The sequence below is a fragment of the Fulvia fulva genome, chromosome 11, assembly GCF_020509005.1.
Source record: "Fulvia fulva chromosome 11, complete sequence".
Lineage (NCBI taxonomy): Eukaryota > Fungi > Ascomycota > Dothideomycetes > Mycosphaerellales > Mycosphaerellaceae > Fulvia > Fulvia fulva.
This window is the reverse complement of record NC_063022.1, coordinates 359,978-375,111: the sequence shown is the minus strand read 5'-3', so window position 1 is coordinate 375,111 and position 15,134 is coordinate 359,978.

Sequence of the window (15,134 nt, the reverse complement as noted above, 5' to 3'; positions counted from 1 at the left end):
TAAACGACGTAGAAGAATATACATTTGCTACTATTAGGCAGGCTATAGCCTATTAGTAGGAAGTGCTAATCCCAAAGTCCTATAAGGTAGCCGTAGGAGACCCCGAATAGGGACATATATAGAGAGAGGCAATCGAGAACGAACTTATTGCCTTAGTAAGCAACAATACCTAGGAAGCAGTTGTACCGCCAAAGGGTACGAATCTAATTACTTCTAGGTAGGTTTTTGATATAAAAAGAATGATTAGTAGAGCTATTACGAAGTTTAAGGCAAGACTAGTTATAAGAGGGTTTTTATAGAAATATAGGGTTGACTTCGAAGAGACCTTTATACCTACTATTAGACATAATACTCTCCAAGTATTTATAGTAGTAGTGTGTAAGAGAGATCTCGAGATACACCTAGTAGATGTGAATAATGCTTTTACCTAAAGTAGCCTTCTTAAAGACATCTATATAATCCCACCCCTAGGAGTTAAAGCACCTCTAAATATAGTGTTTAAGGTCCTACGAAGCCTTTATAGGCTTAAGCAAGCAGCTAGAGACTAGAACAAGCTCTATGTTACGAAGCTAGAGAAGATTAGATTTACCTAGTCCTAGGTAGATCTATGCCTACTTATCTATACGGATAGAGACCTTATAGTCCTTATCTATATAGATGACATACCTATTATAGCTCCGAAGCTATTAGATGTTCAGTAATTTAAGGCTGAGCTTAGAAAAGTGTTTAAGATTAAAGATCTTAGTGAACCTACGAAGATCCTTAGAATAAGGATTATAAGAGACAGGTCCTAAGGCACTTTAAAGCTTAATCAAGGACACTATGTCTACGCTAACTTAGCTAAGATGAACATAGCTAGAGAGAAGACTACGCTAACCTACTTACCTATAGAGAGCTACGAGTATTTAGTACCTACGGTACCTATAGATAAGAGGTGTAACAAACAGGATTACTAGAGCTATAATAGTACCTAGATATAGCTAATAACAATGATAAGGCTAGACTTAGTATTCCCCCTTAGAAGAATTAGCTCATTTGTTACTAATCCCTCGCAGTAGTATATAAAGGCTTTAAAGAAGCTCTCCCGATACCTACGGTCGTACCTAGACCTAGGTCTTATATATAGAAAGGGAGGGGGCAATCTCTAGGGATACTCGGACTCTAACTACGCTATAGACAAAGTGGATAGAGTCTCAATTCTAGGATACGTATAGTTCCTTTATAGATCACCTATGTCCTAGATAAGTAGGAAGCAGAAGTCTATTATAATATTAATAATAGAAGCTGAGTTTATAGCTATAAACGTAGCCGTAAAGCAGTCACAATTTCTTACTACTGTCCTTAGGGAAATGGGGTGCCTAGAACTAGTAGGAAAGAGCTCTTTCTAGCCGAGTATAAGGGTAAGCAAGGGCACTATTAACGAGCTAAGGCTAGTTAAGCTTATAGGTAACAACTAAGCCGCTTTGATACTTATTAAAGATGCCTATATACATAAAAGGTCAAAGCATATTAATGTTATATATAACTATGTCAGACATCTCTAGTAGTAGAAGAAGATTATAGTAGACTACTACTATATAAAGAACATAGCTATTAATAGGTTAATAAAGCCCCTTAATAGCTAGTAGTTCCAAAACTTTATAAGGTAGCTCTAGCTTACGTAAAGGGATTGTAGGAGACTATATAGACTAAGTAGGAGTGTTAAGAACATACAGGCCGTAGGACAAGTATATAGGTATAGGTGTGTTATATGACTAGATCACGTGACTAGGGTTTACTAGCCTATAGGCTAGTAAGTATCCGGACACCTAGTATCTACCTACACTAACACTAGCGATACTATATATAGATACACGCTATCCTATTAGGTCCTTCTTTGTCTTTCGTATAATCCGCCGTCTTCTACTACTACGTAACTCGTACCTATTTAATAGTTCCTAATATATTACTATATACTCGTACTATTAGTCAGTTAAAGATTAATCTCTTACTCTACTCCGCTACTATCTACCCGTACCTATTTAATAGGTTATAAGCCCGGGTTTATATAGGAATAAGAGCAACCTATATTAGTATAGGTTACTTATATCCCTGACTATAGTAGTAGAAAATATCTAGGAATTAGAAGTCTACCCCGTCTATCCTATTAAGGAGCTTAGTTCGATACTAAGTAATAGGTAACCTAGACAAGGACTCTATACGGCTTACTTAAAGCCAATACCTTGAAGATACTCTATAGGTAGAACTATATCGAGATACTATTAAGAAGGACTTCAGGTAAGTTATTTAAAGCTCTACTAGGAGAGACAGACCTATGTCCTAGCCCCGTGACCTTATACCGCTCCTTCTTTACTTTACTAAGCAGGCCTTAGTATCTATACCTACGAACTTTCCTATTCTATACTAGAAGCCTTAGTAGGATCTAAGCCACTACTTTAGAATTTATATACCTTGTTTTATTACATCTAATCTATTATAGATTTATACTAAGAGAAGATAGAGGAGAAGGGAGGCAAAATCCCAATTCTTAAGAGGGACAATTAGAAGAGATAGTTCAACCTTTAGAGATATAACATAGAGAGCTAATCAGCATTCTTTATAATTGATGACTTAATAGAAGTGTCTTTTAACAACATTAAGGGCAAGACTCTAAAACTCTAAGAAGAGGCTATAACTAAAGAGATCCTTAATACGCTAACATAGACAAGATACAATGTAGTGTGCAACTTTAGTATCCTTAGTAGGATTATAGAAGAAGATGAATTTGAGCTCAAGGGCTTATATAAATCTAGAAGAGCTACTAAGAAGTAGGTGTATCTCTAGAACAAGTATAGCCAGGTGCTATTAACCTATATATATAAGCTTATAAAGCAATTTGTAACCTTGAAGATAAGTAAAGAGTTTACTATTAGATCTATATAGACACACCTAGTTTCTCTTAGAAAAAGGATTGCTAACATTGACCTAGAGGGTCGGTATTATAGGAAAGCTAATGTAAGGATGACCTAGCTCTTAAGCTCACTACTACCTAGCTACTATATAGCTAGGGATACTATTATAGCTTAGCCAAAGATAGATCATAAAAGGACCTTAAAGATCCTTAAAGCTTAAGAAGCTAGGTTAGATCCCTCTAAGGCTAAGTATAGTATAGTAGCCACCTAGGTCAAGCCCTTAGGTCTAGTAAGACTACTCTCCTGCCTTCTCTATAAGAAGGATTATCTAATCAAGGACTGCCCTAGTTTGCCTAAGGCAAGAAAGGTCCTTAGATCTTATTCCTAACTACTATCTTCCTAGAATACAACATATATTAAGAAGAAGAGAACTCTACTACCTACTTTAAGGAGGACACTAAGAGAGAAGTCCTCTATAGAAGAACTTAAGAAAATAGTGAAGAAACTCAGCTCTAATATGCTGTCACTCTAGAAGAACTAGGCCTAGTCTTATACCTCTAAAGCAAAGAAGACTAGAAAAGGATTTTCCGCCCAAGAGTCACGTGACTTATGCAGCTCATCCCTAGAGACAATGTCTAATAATAATGAGTATAATAAAGTGGCTTACTTAACTATAGAAGTCTAAGGCAAGTTCCCCTCGTTAGAGTAGTTACTTAACTCCTATACTTCATCCTATATAACTGACTAAAGCTATCTCTTTAGATCTATAACTCCCTTAACAAGGAAGAAATGGATCAAAGTAGGAGGTGGGTTTTTATTAGCCACTTATATTAGGAATATAGAGATGAGTAGGAGAGCTAGTAGAAAAGTTGTTTTAGAAGATGTCCTACTTATACCTAAGCTAGGAGTAAACCTAGTTTTATAGAACTAGTTTAGTAAGCAGTTTAGTGTTCAACCTCTATCATTTTCTCTTATTTCCCCCTCTAGTAAGACTGTTATCTAGACAAAGCTCCTTAGGGGGGTTCTATTTATTGATAAGATTTCTCCTCTCCTATAAGAACGGGCATAATACTTATTATATGCACTACTAATAGAGAATGCCTTTGTGACTACTTAATTAGAGACCGACCTAAAGTAGTAGGAGCTTTAGTATAGAAGATTTGCACACTTTAGGAAGAATTTGCTCCAGAATCTTTATAAGGTAATAGACTTAAGAGAACCTATTCCTATCCCTAAGGATAGCTTTCACTAGTGCAGAGTATGTTTAATAGCAAAGATAAAGAAGTATAAAGGCAAAGTTATAGAGAGAAGACCTGAAAGACTTGCCCTTATATCTATTAACATATATAGCCTACTACTAATCTTAAGACTAGGATTCAAATACGAGCTTAAGATTATTAACACCTTCTCTAGGAAGAAGTAGACCTTTCCTCTTAGGAAAAGAGAAGATGCTCCAGTTGCTCTCTAGAACTAGAAGATTAAAGTAGAGAGGAAATTATTAGCGTAGCTAAAAGCAGTAAGACTTAACAATACAAAAGAACTTATTATATTAGTGAAGTAGTAGGAGAAGGATTTAGGGATTAGGCTCGAGCCGACTAAGGCATATAACTCTCTATAGAATGGACTAGTTCAGAGGTCAATATAAACCTTAGAGGACTCTATAAGGGCAATGCTTAAAGAGGCTAAAATGCCGGTTGAATTTTGGCCTGAAGCACTAGAGGCCTAAACTTATATAAGGAACAAACTGCTAAATAGCCTAGATTACGATAGGTTCAAGGTTTTACTAGATAAGGCTTTTAATAGTATCAAACCGACCATTAACCATTTGAAAGTTTGGGGATACAAAGCTATTGTCTATATAGACACAAGATCCTAACCTCAATAGGCAAGAAGTAACAAGCTAATAAATAGAGGTAAAGAAGTAGTGTTTATTAGGTATATTAAAAACATAGCTAAAGCCTAGCTCTTTTAGGAACTAGACATAAGAGCTGTTAAACAACACATATATACAGACTTCTTTAAGGACCAGCCTAGAGGTGATATAGATCTCAATGTTCTAACATTGAATCTACTAAGCAGTGTACTAGCTAGGAAGCCCTTAGGAAGGCCGAGGAAGAACGTATCCTTAGGACAATCTACCTACCATTGAGGCGTCTATTAGAGCACCCCCGAAATAGATCAGCTAATTAAGAGCCCTAAAGTTACTTAGCCGAGAAAGCTGTTTATATAACTTCCCTAACCTCCGGAGAACGTAGGGGAATTTCAGAAAATCGATCAGCCAATTAAGAGAAGCTCCCTAGATCCCTAGGAAATAGACGTTACTAGGTCATAAGTAACGGTCCCTAAATCATCCCTTAGAAAGAGAAAGGCTGACTATAATGTTGAGGGCTATGACATGAAATAGAAAGCCCTAAAATCTATAGTCCCTAAGCCCGAACTAACTACTAAAGTAGGAGAAGTAATAGACCTCTTAGAGAACCTTGCTACTTTTCACTAAGCTTTCTTTATAGCTATACAATTAGTAGACAGTTCAATACTATAGGATAGCGAATTCCTAGAAGAAGTTAAGGAAATGGCCTTTATAGCAACTATAGAAGCCATTATATACAAGTGAGAGGTCCTAATTCCAAAATCCTACAAGGATGCTATAAATAATAAGAAATGGGGACATCTTTAGAAGGAAGTAATCTAAAAGGAACTAGATGCTCTATAGAGTAACAACACCTAGGAAAATTCTGTTCTACTAAAAGGAGCAAATCTAGTTACATTAAGATAGGTCTTTGATATTAAGAGAAGCATTAGTAGAGCTATTGAAAAGTTCAAGGCTAGACTAGTTACAAGGGGCTTCTTATAGAAGTTTAGTGTTGACTTTATAGAGACATTTGCACCTATAGTAAGACAGGACACCCTTAGGGTGTTTATGGCTATTGTGTATAAGAAGGATCTTTATCTTTACTAAGTAGATATGAACAATACATTCACAGAAAGCACCCTCTATAAAGACATCTTTATGTTACTACTACTAGGAGTTGAGCTTCTACTAAACATAGTGTTCAAAATTCTTAAAAGCTTATATAGACTTAAGTAAGTAGCTAGAGATTGGAATCAACTCTATATGTCAAAGCTTAGAGAGACTAGATTCACACAGTCAGAAGTAGATCTATGCCTACTTATCTATAAGAAGAGGGAGATCATAATCCTTATATATATAGATAACATTCTAATTGCTATACTAAAGTTGACAGATATTCTCTAGTTCAAAAGAGAACTTAGTAAGATCTTCAAGATCAAAGATCTAGGTGAACCTAAAAAGCTCCTTAGTATAAGAGTCATAAGGGACAGGAAGAGAGGAATCCTAAAACTTGACTAAGGACACTTTATTAGGGACAGCCTAGCTAAGATAGGAATGAACTATAAGAAGGCAGCACCTACACACTCACCTATAGACAGCTATAAGGCCCTCAAACCTTCAAGCTATATAGATAAGAGGTGTGACAAGGTAGAGTACTAGAGTATCAATAGTACTTATATATAGCTAGGAACAATTATAAGGCTAGACATTGCTTTTGCCCTAGGAAGGATGAGCTCATTTGTAAGTGACCTATCTACCTACCACATAAAGGCTTTAAAGAAGATCACTAGGTACCTAAGATCATACCCTAATCTAGGACTTCAGTTCTTAAAGTCTAGAAAAGGACACCTTATTAGATACTGTGATTCTGATTATATAATAGATAAAGCCGACAGAGTCTTAATCCTTAGGTATGTCTTCTTCCTCTATAGGGCACCAGTTTCTTAGATGAGTAAGAAGCAAAAGTCTGTAGCAACATCTATAATAGAGGCTGAATATATAGCTATAAATGTATATACGAAGTAGTCCTAATTCCTAGCTTCACTACTAAGAGAAATAGATTGTCTAGAGTTAGTAGGAGACTGTTCCTATTAACTAAGAATCACTAGAAACTAGGAGACTATATCAAATTTGAGACCAGTCTAATTAAGAGGTGACAATTAAGCTACCGTTATCCTAGTAAAAGATATATATGTTTATAACAAGTCGAAGCACATTGATATTGCCTATAACGCTATTAGGAAACTTTAGTAGAGGAGGCTTATTACTATTAAGTATACCCTAACCTCTAAGATAGTTATAGACGGGTTTACAAAACTAAAGACTAGTCTATACTTCTAGAGGTTTATAAGCTAGCTGAACCTGTTATAAAAAGGTTCAAGTACTATTGATAGGAAGTGAGCAGACTGTAACCTCCTATACGAGATGAGTAGGAGTGTTAAGATGTAGTATCTCAAAGGGAGTCAATAATCAGGAATTGATCTAGTAGCCTAAGACATCCACGATAACTCAGCTTATAGGGAGATACCTTCTCTCCCCTTTAGCTTAGATAGACATCTAACACAATCAACATATTAGTTCCTAATATATTGCTATATACTCGTGCTATTAGTCAGTTAAAGATTGGTCTCTTACTCTACTCCGCTACTATCCACCCGTACCTGTTTAATAGGTATAAGAAATACGAGGAGTAGGTAAAGAAGTATAGTACCCGGTTCGCCCCTAAAAAGTACTAACTTCTACACTTTAGTAAAGCGAGAACATACTATAATATAAAGGCGGCGGTAAGAATCTAAGGCTACGAGACTAAGCTATTAGCGGAGCTACGAGTACTAGGGATCTAGCTCGACCCGAAGCTAAGCTAGAACGTATAGATTAAGAAAGCCTAGAGTCGAGCGTAAGTTAATAAAGCCTCGATAAAGAGGCTTACGGCGTTTATATAGGGAGTAACATTCGATAAGGTAAGAGTAATATACAAGGCGATCGTTAGACTAGCTATATTATATAGGGCATAGATTTAGGGAACAGGAGGCGTAGGTAAACCGATCCCGAAACGGATAGAGCAACCCCTAAATAGGACATAGGTAGGCAACCTACGTAGGATACTAGGCGTATATAAGATAACGTTAACAAGTACGGTAGAAATAGAGATAGGAACACTACTAGTCGGCCAATATATCCGGGGAATAAGAATTTAATACGCGGTAAAGACGACAGACTACCTAGTACAAACTACGATCTAGGAGGTAAAGAATAAGATAGAAAGCCGCTACCGGAGAGGGGCCGGACATAGGACAAGCTAAAAAGAGGATGACCTTACTACCTTTACGGCCGTATAGACAAGTACCGAATAGCTAGTATGAAAAGAGGAGGAGCGTAGGACTCGCTAGGCCGGCGGGAGCAAGGCTAAGACCTAAAGTCTAGCGGAATAGATAGCGAGCTACCTATAGGAGTAGGACTAGAAAAGGAAGCCCCCTAAGACAATAGGCCCGATAGTACTCCGAGCCTTCTAGAGATATAATTACTAGCTATATAGGGACCTAATAAGGGCCGAAGCAAGTATAGCGATCTAAATCAGGTCCGAATATATTGGATTAAGGGCCTACCTATTTAGGAGACGCGTACTAGACATCTAAAGCCTAGCCTACTAGTGTAGCTACCTATCGTAAAACCTAGAATATATACTACTACGATACCCGTAGTAGGCGAGAGGTAGGGGAAATTAGAGGCACTAAGCGGGAAGGAGAGACTATAAGTCAATTATTAGGGACAAAGGCATTATTCGCCGAATCTCTCGGTAGATACTATACTAGGGATACCTCTAGTAGTTTAGCCTCGCTAGCGAGACGGAGGAGTAGATAGATAAGAGGCGGAAGCTAGGGGGGTTGTAGATAGGGTAGTTATTAGGGCAGGCCTACAATACTAGCGTACCCTTAATAAGGGAAATCTAAGATGATAACGAGGGGGAAAAGATAGGCGGGAAGGAGGAGGAGTTTTTACTAATACGGGTTCCCCTCTCTATATACAAAAACAAGATAGTATAGCTATATAGGCCAAAGGGTACTATAATAGCTTAATTAAATATCTATCTATCTATATTCGCCCCCCTTAGAGCGATAGCCGTTTCCTAGGTATTATTACTTAATAACGAGAGTAGCTCGGTATCGATAGCGTCCTTCTATAAGTAGTGTTCAATGGGTACGGGTGGATAGTAGCGGAGTAGAGTAAGAGACCAATCTTTAACTGACTAATAGCACGAGTATATAGCAATATATTAGGAACTAATATGTTGATTGTGTTAGATGTCTATCTAAGCTAAAGGGGAGAGAAGGTATCTCCCTATAAGCTGAGTTATCGTGGATGTCTTAGGCTACTAGATCAATTCCTGATTATTGACTCCCTTTGAGATACTACATCTTAACACTCCTACTCATCTCGTATAGGAGGTTACAGTCTGCTCACTTCCTATCAATAGTACTTGAACCTTTTTATAACAGGTTCAGCTAGCTTATAAACCTCTAGAAGTATAGACTAGTCTTTAGTTTTGTAAACCCGTCTATAACTATCTTAGAGGTTAGGGTATACTTAATAGTAATAAGCCTCCTCTACTAAAGTTTCCTAATAGCGTTATAGGCAATATCAATGTGCTTCGACTTGTTATAAACATATATATCTTTTACTAGGATAACGGTAGCTTAATTGTCACCTCTTAATTAGACTGGTCTCAAATTTGATATAGTCTCCTAGTTTCTAGTGATTCTTAGTTAATAGGAACAGTCTCCTACTAACTCTAGACAATCTATTTCTCTTAGTAGTGAAGCTAGGAATTAGGACTACTTCGTATATACATTTATAGCTATATATTCAGCCTCTATTATAGATGTTGCTACAGACTTTTGCTTCTTACTCATCTAAGAAACTGGTGCCCTATAGAGGAAGAAGACATACCTAAGGATTAAGACTCTGTCGGCTTTATCTATTATATAATCAGAATCACAGTATCTAATAAGGTGTCCTTTTCTAGACTTTAAGAACTGAAGTCCTAGATTAGGGTATGATCTTAGGTACCTAGTGATCTTCTTTAAAGCCTTTATGTGGTAGGTAGATAGGTCACTTACAAATGAGCTCATCCTTCCTAGGGCAAAAGCAATGTCTAGCCTTATAATTGTTCCTAGCTATATATAAGTACTATTGATACTCTAGTACTCTACCTTGTCACACCTCTTATCTATATAGCTTGAAGGTTTGAGGGCCTTATAGCTGTCTATAGGTGAGTGTGTAGGTGCTGCCTTCTTATAGTTCATTCCTATCTTAGCTAGGCTGTCCCTAATAAAGTGTCCTTAGTCAAGTTTTAGGATTCCTCTCTTCCTGTCCCTTATGACTCTTATACTAAGGAGCTTTTTAGGTTCACCTAGATCTTTGATCTTGAAGATCTTACTAAGTTCTCTTTTGAACTAGAGAATATCTGTCAACTTTAGTATAGCAATTAGAATGTTATCTATATATATAAGGATTATGATCTCCCTCTTCTTATAGATAAGTAGGCATAGATCTACTTCTGACTGTGTGAATCTAGTCTCTCTAAGCTTTGACATATAGAGTTGATTCTAATCTCTAGCTGCTTACTTAAGTCTATATAAGCTTTTAAGAATTTTGAACACTATGTTTAGTAGAAGCTCAACTCCTAGTAGTAGTAACATAAAGATGTCTTTATAGAGGGTGCTTTCTGTGAATGTATTGTTCATATCTACTTAGTAAAGATAAAGATCCTTCTTATACACAATAGCCATAAACACCCTAAGGGTGTCCTGTCTTACTATAGGTGCAAATGTCTCTATAAAGTCAACACTAAACTTCTATAAGAAGCCCCTTGTAACTAGTCTAGCCTTGAACTTTTCAATAGCTCTACTAATGCTTCTCTTAATATCAAAGACCTATCTTAATGTAACTAGATTTGCTCCTTTTAGTAGAACAGAATTTTCCTAGGTGTTGTTACTCTATAGAGCATCTAGTTCCTTTTAGATTACTTCCTTCTAAAGATGTCCCCATTTCTTATTATTTATAGCATCCTTGTAGGATTTTGGAATTAGGACCTCTCACTTGTATATAATGGCTTCTATAGTTGCTATAAAGGCCATTTCCTTAACTTCTTCTAGGAATTCGCTATCCTATAGTATTGAACTGTCTACTAATTGTATAGCTATAAAGAAAGCTTAGTGAAAAGTAGCAAGGTTCTCTAAGAGGTCTATTACTTCTCCTACTTTAGTAGTTAGTTCGGGCTTAGGGACTATAGATTTTAGGGCTTTCTATTTCATGTCATAGCCCTCAACATTATAGTCAGCCTTTCTCTTTCTAAGGGATGATTTAGGGACCGTTACTTATGACCTAGTAACGTCTATTTCCTAGGGATCTAGGGAGCTTCTCTTAATTGGCTGATCGATTTTCTGAAATTCCCCTACGTTCTCCGGAGGTTAGGGAAGTTATATAAACAGCTTTCTCGGCTAAGTAACTTTAGGGCTCTTAATTAGCTGATCTATTTCGGGGGTGCTCTAATAGACGCCTCAATGGTAGGTAGATTGTCCTAAGGATACGTTCTTCCTCGGCCTTCCTAAGGGCTTCCTAGCTAGTACACTGCTTAGTAGATTCAATGTTAGAACATTGAGATCTATATCACCTCTAGGCTGGTCCTTAAAGAAGTCTGTATATATGTGTTGTTTAACAGCTCTTATGTCTAGTTCCTAAAAGAGCTAGGCTTTAGCTATGTTTTTAATATACCTAATAAACACTACTTCTTTACCTCTATTTATTAGCTTGTTACTTCTTGCCTATTGAGGTTAGGATCTTGTGTCTATATAGACAATAGCTTTGTATCCCCAAACTTTCAAATGGTTAATGGTCGGTTTGATACTATTAAAAGCCTTATCTAGTAAAACCTTGAACCTATCGTAATCTAGGCTATTTAGCAGTTTGTTCCTTATATAAGTTTAGGCCTCTAGTGCTTCAGGCCAAAATTCAACCGGCATTTTAGCCTCTTTAAGCATTGCCCTTATAGAGTCCTCTAAGGTTTATATTGACCTCTGAACTAGTCCATTCTATAGAGAGTTATATGCCTTAGTCGGCTCGAGCCTAATCCCTAAATCCTTCTCCTACTACTTCACTAATATAATAAGTTCTTTTGTATTGTTAAGTCTTACTGCTTTTAGCTACGCTAATAATTTCCTCTCTACTTTAATCTTCTAGTTCTAGAGAGCAACTGGAGCATCTTCTCTTTTCCTAAGAGGAAAGGTCTACTTCTTCCTAGAGAAGGTGTTAATAATCTTAAGCTCGTATTTGAATCCTAGTCTTAAGATTAGTAGTAGGCTATATATGTTAATAGATATAAGGGCAAGTCTTTCAGGTCTTCTCTCTATAACTTTGCCTTTATACTTCTTTATCTTTGCTATTAAACATACTCTGCACTAGTGAAAGCTATCCTTAGGGATAGGAATAGGTTCTCTTAAGTCTATTACCTTATAAAGATTCTGGAGCAAATTCTTCCTAAAGTGTGCAAATCTTCTATACTAAAGCTCCTACTACTTTAGGTCGGTCTCTAATTAAGTAGTCACAAAGGCATTCTCTATTAGTAGTGCATATAATAAGTATTATGCCCGTTCTTATAGGAGAGGAGAAATCTTATCAATAAATAGAACCCCCCTAAGGAGCTTTGTCTAGATAACAGTCTTACTAGAGGGGGAAATAAGAGAAAATGATAGAGGTTGAACACTAAACTGCTTACTAAACTAGTTCTATAAAACTAGGTTTACTCCTAGCTTAGGTATAAGTAGGACATCTTCTAAAACAACTTTTCTACTAGCTCTCCTACTCATCTCTATATTCCTAATATAAGTGGCTAATAAAAACCCACCTCCTACTTTGATCCATTTCTTCCTTGTTAAGGGAGTTATAGATCTAAAGAGATAGCTTTAGTCAGTTATATAGGATGAAGTATAGGAGTTAAGTAACTACTCTAACGAGGGGAACTTGCCTTAGACTTCTATAGTTAAGTAAGCCACTTTATTATACTCATTATTATTAGACATTGTCTCTAGGGATGAGCTGCATAAGTCACGTGACTCTTGGGCGGAAAATCCTTTTCTAGTCTTCTTTGCTTTAGAGGTATAAGACTAGGCCTAGTTCTTCTAGAGTGACAGCATATTAGAGCTGAGTTTCTTCACTATTTTCTTAAGTTCTTCTATAGAGGACTTCTCTCTTAGTGTCCTCCTTAAAGTAGGTAGTAGAGTTCTCTTCTTCTTAATATATGTTGTATTCTAGGAAGATAGTAGTTAGGAATAAGATCTAAGGACCTTTCTTGCCTTAGGCAAACTAGGGCAGTCCTTGATTAGATAATCCTTCTTATAGAGAAGGCAGGAGAGTAGTCTTACTAGACCTAAGGGCTTGACCTAGGTGGCTACTATACTATACTTAGCCTTAGAGGGATCTAACCTAGCTTCTTAAGCTTTAAGGATCTCTAAGGTCCTTTTATAATCTATCTTTAGCTAAGCTATAATAGTATCCCTAGCTATATAGTAGTTAGGTAGTAGTGAGCTTAAGAGCTAGGTCATCCTTATATTAGCTTTCTATTATCGTTACCCGACGACTGTCAGCTTGATTATAGCGTATAGATCGATCTCTGCGCCAAAACACGACACATTCGAAAGCTCTTATCAAGGCCATTCTAACGATATACAAAGTAGGCTACTACCCCTAGGACTAAGGGAGTTCTACCTTATTCAATCTAGACAGCTTAAAGCTCTCTTCACCCTATTTCTTCAGCTCTAAATGCCGCGGAGGTGCCTAGCTACATTAGGCAACTCCTAGGCAATAGTAGCCTAGGCTACGGTACTAACGGCGCCTACGGCCCTATAGGCGAAGCCCCCCTAAGACAACTGGTAGCAACTTATAGAGGACGTAAAAAGTATAGAAACTAACGATTAGCTCCCTTACCGGTCTCTATAGGTAATGATCACTTAGCTACGTACGGCGCTTATACTGTCGTATTACCAAGGGTAATAAGAAATAAGGACGACGTCCTAGGCGATTAGTAAGGCCACCCGGAATCAACACCCCTATAGCTAGGTATTAGTCGCGGCATCGATACTAGGCCCCCGCCTTACGTACGATATAGTTACGATCCGTATTATAGTAAAGGAAGACTAGGCCGAAGTTACGAAGCTATCGAATAAGGAGCTCGCCTAACGAATTAACTAACTAGGGGTGGTCGTAGTGAACTAACAGTCTAACGGCACTCTATAGATCTATACTAGCTCTACTACTACTAGGAGGTACCTAGAGGCACAGCTATAGTAGGTATCTAAGGTTACGGTATTAGCGAAGGTCTTAACGAAACAATTCACGATCCTAGTCCACGATATGCCTAAGGAGTTTGACCTAACTAACTAGGGTCACCTACGCGCTCTCTAAGAGGACAACCCGGTCACTCTTAACTCTCTAATCTAGAAGGCGACTTGGCTCTATAGGAAATGGCTAGAAGGCAAGAAGGCCTCGGCGCTAATAGTATAGCTATAAGACGCGAAAGCGGCGGATCTAGCGATAGAACAGGGCCTAGTCTAGTAATATAGCCTTAAGATAGTAGAAAAGCACTCCTTATCCTTTCGTGTCCTCTAATGCTTCAAATGCTAACAGTATAGACACTAAACCTACACGTATATAAATAAGTAGGCCTACTCGAACTATATAGGAGACTATATATCTAGGGACTATATATCGACTACGAGACGGTGCGCGAACTGTCCGGGGTACTACCTATCGTATAGTACGGAATGCCTATAGCGGAAACTAGCGAAAAACAAGGCAATCACAAACAGAACCGTCGCCCTAAGATTCTACGGCGACCGTAAGGCTAGCCTATACCGGAACTAACTAGCGGCGGTCGGGTATAAGCGCCCTAGGGCCGAGAACGATATAAAGGATACGTAACCTAGGGTATACGGGAGGCCACGTGCTCTACTAGCTACGGCGAGGGAATCTCACTAGGCCCGGCTCCCCTTTAGTATATAGCCGATAGGCGTAGACTAGGACGTATAGGGTAGTAGGACATAGGACGATATAGAGGAAATAATTGTCGATGCCGATAACTAGCCTCGACACGCTTAGTATTATCTAGTATAACGTTAACTATAGCAAGGATATAGTCTAGAACCATTTCCTATACGAGGCGGACCCGCGCGTCTACTACGTCCTTACAATCTAGGAGCTATAGATTAACCCGTACTATAAGAGACTAACGACCTATAAGTTACTAGGCTATACGACATGCCTACGAGGCGACGGCAGACCCCGTACGTGCTTCTATGTTAGCAAGGACATACTAGAATCCGACTAGGAGGTAGTGT